The sequence below is a fragment of the Salarias fasciatus genome, chromosome 1 (assembly GCF_902148845.1).
Source record: "Salarias fasciatus chromosome 1, fSalaFa1.1, whole genome shotgun sequence".
Classification (NCBI taxonomy): domain Eukaryota; kingdom Metazoa; phylum Chordata; class Actinopteri; order Blenniiformes; family Blenniidae; genus Salarias; species Salarias fasciatus.
Genome location: NC_043745.1, coordinates 12564376 through 12571817, shown reverse-complemented (window position 1 = coordinate 12571817; position 7442 = coordinate 12564376).

Genomic DNA, 7442 nt, shown 5'->3' with positions numbered 1-7442 from the left:
GGGTACAGGCAGAACAAACTTCCATTAATTCCTATGGAGGGGAAAGTCCAAATTAATTCCTATTCACATTTTAATGCCTTTATGCTAATGCAAGTTCAGATGGAAAGGACGGTGAACCCACATGAGGAGGAGGGTTAAAGTTGAGTTCTTCACCTGAGAAATCTCACTTCACAGAGGGAAATGTGCTTCAGATTATATTGCAGCCACCATTTAAAGAGTACAGCGTCAGTAAAATATTCAAAGACTGCAACAGTTCTACAGTGTTTGCACATTATTACACAAAGCATGGAAATGTTCTACCTATAAATGTAAAATTCAGCTCAATTGTTGGTGTTGCTAGAACCTCCGGGTTACTTTTAAAGGCAATTAAAGTTCTTTTTTTTAAAAGCTTTTCTTTCTTGTGTTATTGTTTCAGCTACTTTACTCCAGAACCAGTTGAGGTCTTGGAACAACAAGTGGCTCCTAAGCCACATTATCAAATCTCTTCAAAGAGGCAATGTGATTTTTTTGCTTTTTTTTTTTTTTTTTGCTTTTTGTCAAAACCATTTTAAAATCAAAAAAATAAAACACAAAAAGTCATGATGTTGAATAAAGTGCAATAAAAAGCATCCACCCAATTTAACCAATCATCTCCAACACGTTCATTATCAAAATACCATTTGGTTCTACAATATTTTGAAGTAGGTCACTATAGCATCCATGCTGCCCAATAATAGAGGAAGAATCAGCAACAGCACTGGTAAATGCCTCAGTAAACACAGCAACGGCTTGAAATCTTGGCAGCGAGCCTATTAAAACAGCAAACCGCCCAAAATGCTGAAGATTCTGATTGTGATTCTGAAGTGACTGAAGTCTGCCAACCAACATATAGGAGTTAGATGGAGTGTGTTCTTCTCCATAATGGATGCAAAAAGCTGTCACTCCTTCTACTCCCCATGCAGGGAATATCGCTTCAAGGAAACTTTGGATTTGGATAACCTGGATTTTCTGTTACTGTCATAAGGTAGGAGTGTTTTTGTTGGTTCTGTTGCTGCTATACACTGTTGTGTAAGTGACAGTATTCAGGACATTCAGACAGTTGGAATTCAGATTTTAAGTTTAGTACATTTAGCTGCTGGCAAAACCAAACCAGGGGTATTAAATGCACTTGAAATATGGACACCCAGCATGATAGTCCAATACTGAATCTGTCAAACGTATTAATTGTTACGAATGTTAACAGTCAACAGTATTTAAGCCATCTTTACATCCATCCTTTGCTTTGTCAGTTAATAGTAAATGTGATCAAATTCAGACTGCTAATTTCCTTGACTAATTTGGATCTTTAATTATTGGTCTTATCATTTCATTTAAAAAAAAGAGTAGATGACTAAAACAAACTCTCTAGAAATCCTGAAAACTTTGACGTCACAAAAGATCCTTCTTTAGGAATCAAATGTATTAAAGGTCGGACGGAGAAACAAACACTTGAACATATCCTCCCCTGCTCAGAATTCCCAACACCTCCAGTTAACTTAACCCTTCATCCGCTGGGGAGAAACCTCAGTCTATCCATTCTGGTTTTGTCTGGACTGGTTGTAATGTGGTGCTGAGCCCAGGCAAACACAAATAGATTGCACTGGTGACAATTGAACCCCCCACCTCACCCCACCCCCCCACCCCACTGTGTTACAGCTGTTATCATTACATATTTACTTGGAGGACAAGCGCGTGCTCCCTCCAGATAGGTCCCTATCAGTACATGTCTATGTTGTGACACCTGGAGGGTAATTGTCATTAATTGCACTCATTTGGGCGGCAGGTCAGGGCAGCTGAAGCGCAGGTGTTTGGGACAAAACATGATTATTCCCATCCAAAGAACGGGAGGCAGGGAAAGAATGATTTAGCCATTGTAGAAGGCCCTGCACATAACGACTGTCCATTTTTCTGGTTTTATCACGCATTAGTGGGTAATTGGGGCCCAAAAAAAAAAAAGTAGGAAGGATGTCATCATCATTATTCCCTTCTTTCCTCCATTTCCCCCATTCATAGAGAGATTGAGCACTCTATCAGTGCAGAATGGGGAATTCTAAAACGCTAAACTATCTGTAGTGACTGGACAATCAACGCACCAGCTACCTAACAGTTACACCGAGGATTATACGAACTGCAGCGGCAGCTCTCATGCTACACTATATTCAGGGAATTGTAGATGAGCCTAACAATTATACATGACGTGTTGGTGTGACCTGATTTTCATATGCATTACTTGACTAGATGATATGATGCAATGTGTGATCAATCAGGTCTATTTGTTTTGCAAAGCGCTGTATGGAGAACTGCAAGCATACACACACACACACACACACACACACACACACACACACACACACACACACACACACACACAGATATGTGCATATAAATATACCAGATCTGAACATCAGTCAGCCATAACATTATGAGCATTTGAGACATACAGTGTGGTGAAGGTCACCCTGCAGCCGCAGTATAGAGAAGAACCACGAATTTTGTATCTGGATTTCTCTCTCTCTCTCAGAACGAGCATCATCTTGTGCAGCATTGTGAGTTGCAGTAGATTGTTTGTTGGATGCATTTCTCCAGGAGCTTGGGTGATCGTTGGCTGACCACGATCCTGCCGCCTGTTCATCACTTTTTCTGACTTGAACCGCTTTTAATGGAATCTGACCACTGCAGACTGAGAACTGCAGCTTTGGAGATGCATTTGCCCAGTTGTCTGTCACAGTTTACGTTTTCAAACGTAGTCACATTACAGCATTTGGAATCTTTTTATGTTGCCAACACTTCTTTCTTGTCCACTAGCAGGTGTCATAGGAGTGTTCCTCCTCTCATCTGTCAGTGGTCGTATTTTTAGTGGTATTTTATATAACTTCCCATATGGTACAAATCCATCTCATTTCCTGTTTCCAGAGTTGTTGTGCCAGTATGGAGAGTGAAGAAGAAGCCCAGATAGTTCTGTCCCTGCACTTCCTCCAGCTCTTCTGGAGTGACCCCAAGTCTCTCCCAGAATTCTGGGGCCTCCTCCCAGTTGATTCTACCCAGTAGACCACTAATGGCAGGCGTCGAGGGGACAATACAAATTTTGCCAATTTATTCAGGAGATCATTTGATGCAAAATGATCTAAAAGTTCATACAACAATCCAATTTACTTACAATCTTCAACCCATTGGCTATTAGATTAAAGTGCAGCGGCCATTATTTTTGGGATTTCTGTGTGGCCAGCGGTTATCTCGATAATAGATTCCAGGGCCAAAAGTTCATCGTTTGTGTTCTTATCATTTTTCAAATACAGATGGCATTTCAGCTAATCTCTCTGAAGTGGAATTGCATATAAATACAGATAATTCTTAATAACCTAATTGAAACTTGAATTGTTTGTAATAGATTGTAGCTAACAGATTTTAGACTGCAGCCTGACCAGAGCTCTGCACTTCCTTTGCATTTTCAGCCGTTTGTCAGATCACTCCAACTTTAAAAAGAATGGGAAACCAGAGTACTTACACTGCCACGTCGCTGCATGTAAATGCTGCATTCATATAACAATGTTTGTTTACAGCGATTACCCTAATCAAAGATGGAAAATGCCAGGATGGCTGCCAGGAGGGCCATAAGTGAGGCCCTGGTGTCAGCAGAAATAATGAGAGCCTCATCCACTGCTCAATTGAGTTTAATTGAAAAGAAGACCTTAGAGCACCAATCCTTTTGTATCAAAGCCATTCATCTGTTTGACTCTATCATCATCTTATTACCTTGTTATCAAGCTCCTGATAGTGTCTTCAAACACTGTCATTACAGCCATGTCATGACTCAACTGCTCAAAATGTGCAGTAATTACCAGACACTGGGCTTGTGCCTGTCTACCCAGAGATTATGCATTAACAGCTTGTCTCTGCATTGACTTCCATCTCAGTGGAAAACACAACATATATTTTTCACAGCACTTAGCGCTCTTCCTCCTCACTTGCAAATCCAAATTTTCCTCCCCTGCTGTTGCCATTCATCTGCATTTACCCAGAGACTGACATGAGTGTGACACTGACACACTCCTTAGGCTGTGATGTTTCTCTTTTTTTTTCTTATGATGGAAACAACAAAAGAGCCATTTAAGGCTCAAAACTACAACTAAGCCTGTCACTTTGAGTGTAAATGTGTGTGTGAGTGTGTGTTTGTGTGTACCCCGCATGGGCGGAGTGCAGACACCAGGCGCAAACATCCTCAATCTGTCCTAATAGCACAGCAGTATACAAAGCACAGACTTCAAATATAACAACCAAGCTACATTCCCTCATAAAAACACTGTTTACCATCGCTGTGATAATTTACCCAGTAACATGTGCCCTCCACAAGAGCAAACACCAAGGGATGCCAATGTGTGTGTGTGTTGGCTGACAAAAATACACAGCAGCAGCTGGGCCCCATGTTTGAAGGCCTGCCCTCCTCACTCCATAGCTCAACATGGAGGTACACTGCGACTTCTCGGCTAGTTAGCGAGAGGTGGAGACTGGGGGTGGACCCGGAGTTGTGTATGCAGGTGTTGGTGACAAATGAGATGTTAATCATCAGCTTCAGCACGGATTTTCACCCAAATGCATATTTTGTCGGTCGTGACGAACAACATCGCTCTCCCTTTTGAAGTTTTCTGAAACTTTAAGGTGGTTGATATCGTTCACAGGTAATAAATTCATAGCCTTTTAGAAGAAAATCCTTTAACAACACAAAATTCACAACTGGATTTAACGAATTTTGATCTCATGCCAGAGATGGCTGTGCCTGAGTCAGTGTCACAGAAGCCATCACCCGTTTGTGTCCAGTAACTGCTGCACATCTCCCTTCTGTCCACGTGAGCTGTGGAGACTAATATGGGGGAACCTGAGGTGGTGGTGCCAGAGCCCGCTTGCCAAAGCCCCGGAGAAGACAGATGGCATGCGGAAATCAATAACCTCACACAACATCACCCATTTTGTGAACAAATGAATCTGCTTTGACAGTGTGTGTATGAGCGATCGGGTGACCTGCTCTCTTCCCATCTGAACATCCTCCCCTCCCCTCCCCAAGCGCACTGTTATTTATGGCAGTTGGGTCCTACACTCCTGTGCGCTTTGATGTTTAATTCAAGGACCCACAACCAGGCAGGGAGGAGAGCGTGGGTGTGTTGGGAACTCACAGGGGCTCAGGAGCTCAGGAACTCTGATTTCCTATAAATATTCCCTGTGTTCCTTGTACTGGTCTCTGTATGACTGCTGAGGAGTTACTCCATGCAGGGCCTAAAGGTGTGTTTGTGATTTCATATCAGTATCATAAAAAAAGTGCGTGATGCATTAGGAGTGTAGAGAGGCATGGCTTTCTGGGAGATGTTACCAAAACTGGCCCGTGTGAAGGGAACAATGGAACTTTGTGTTAACTCCAATCAAAGTCTGCTGTTGTTCGCCCTATCATGAAACAGCAATGCCCACCTGTCAGACCCGAGGCACCCCCCCCCAACTCCACTCTCACTACCTCTAACCTCAACTATAGCTTTGTCTCTCTCTGCTGCTTTATCTCTTCTCACTCTCTCTTTCTCCTCACCGGACACACTCTGAGATTTATTCCATCCAAGAGCAGCTCTAGCAAGGGGCTGGTGTTAGCAATTTATGGTTTAATAAGACTTACATAAGTCTTGCAGGTGTGCTTTACGTCCCCCACCCGAGCCCATTTGGAGGATTTATGGAAGGCCTTTGGATTGCTGGCTGATTTAGAAGTCCTCTTTCCTGTCTCTGGCCTGTCCAGGCCACCGCGCACTCCCCTAGACGTCTGGCCTGACCGGCCAAATGCTCGTCAGACTGGGGTCTGGCGGGGGACGCGTCTGCCAAAGAAACACAGACATCACAGTAAAGCCACGTCTGGGCCCAGTACAGGTGTGTGTGATATACTGTTCATAAACCTAGGTAATGGCGCGTCGGTGCTGGCCACCCTGTTAATGTAAGCGCTCAGATACAAATCAGGGTGACATATAGGCGAGACTGCAGGTGTCCCTCTGGATATGCCTATAGAGTGATTTTTAAATCAGAATGGGTATCAAAAGCCACATTCAATTCTGATACATGTGGCCATTGTTAGGCAGAGGAGAATGGTTTCGCCGTCTTGGTTGGCCCCACTCACCTCGACCATTGTAGAAACACACAGGGGCACTTGCAACTGTAAGATGACACACAGGCTACACAACAGCCCAGCAAAAGCACAGTGAAAAGGGCTCTGAATGGAAATACGTGTTGCCAAATAAGAGTTATTGTGATGAGGCAGTGCTCAGCTGTTGGCTTTTAATATGCCAGTGACGAACACGGCCTTAATCAGGAACAACATCCTTTTCAGTATTCCATCGCTGATTCCAACAAGCACGTGAACAGTGTTGTTTGAAAGGCTGGCTGATGAAAAATGGTGCAATCTCCCTCCCTACTGTTGACTGGTAATTGCTCATCTGGGTAGATGCTAATTGACAATGACCTGTGACCTTCCCTGCCTTTTTATTTATGTAATCTCGCAGGGTGGTCCCAAAGATCGCAAAAAAAAAAAAAAAAAGGTCTCTCATGCAGGGGGAAAAAAAATGGAAATTGCTTTCAAGATTGAAATGGCCGTGACTGTTTTGTACAGGCATTCAAACAGGCAGAAGTTATTTTTTGGAAAAATATTTTTGTTATGTTTTAGAGAGTACTTCAAGGTGGGCATAAAATGGGTAATCAGAATGGATTCTGTCACTCAAGCTTTTTGAATATCACAACACAATGCCTTTTTGTCGATTTCAGGCCGGCAATATTATGACCGCATATGAAGTCATCAATAATACAAGAAGCCATTTAACTGTAAACAGCCAAAGTACACAGTGGCAATCCCTGAGCGACGGAGAAAGATTGTTAGGCACCGGCCGACTGGCAGGTGGATGAGAAGTGGTGTGCCAGTGTTTCCACTGGGTGAGTTTGTGTGTGTGTGTGCGTGTGTGTGTGTGTGTGTGTATGGGCAGAGGACCGCAGTCAAGAAAAAGTCTGTCCAGCCTCGTGACTGGATGGATAGGGATGATGCCTCACACACACACACACACACACACACACACACACACACACACTCACACACACTCACACGCTCACAGGACACTCTACCAGTCAGATTCTGCCGTCGACACCACCAGGGACCCGCCATTCTCATGCAACAATGCAAAAAAAGCTCATTACCATCCTCTAAATATGCATGAATAAAAGCCTGAATAACCATGGCCAGTTGTCACCTGAAGACTGGCCTTTTACTGTCCAATAAGCAAACATATCCATCTCCTGGACTGATAGGCCTCATAAAGGAGGTCCTCTTACCGCTTTTCCCTGGAGCGCCGCAAAGAAAGGGAATTTTGAAATGCTAAGTAAGGAAGTGGGAGAAGGAGGGAGGGGAGGCTAGA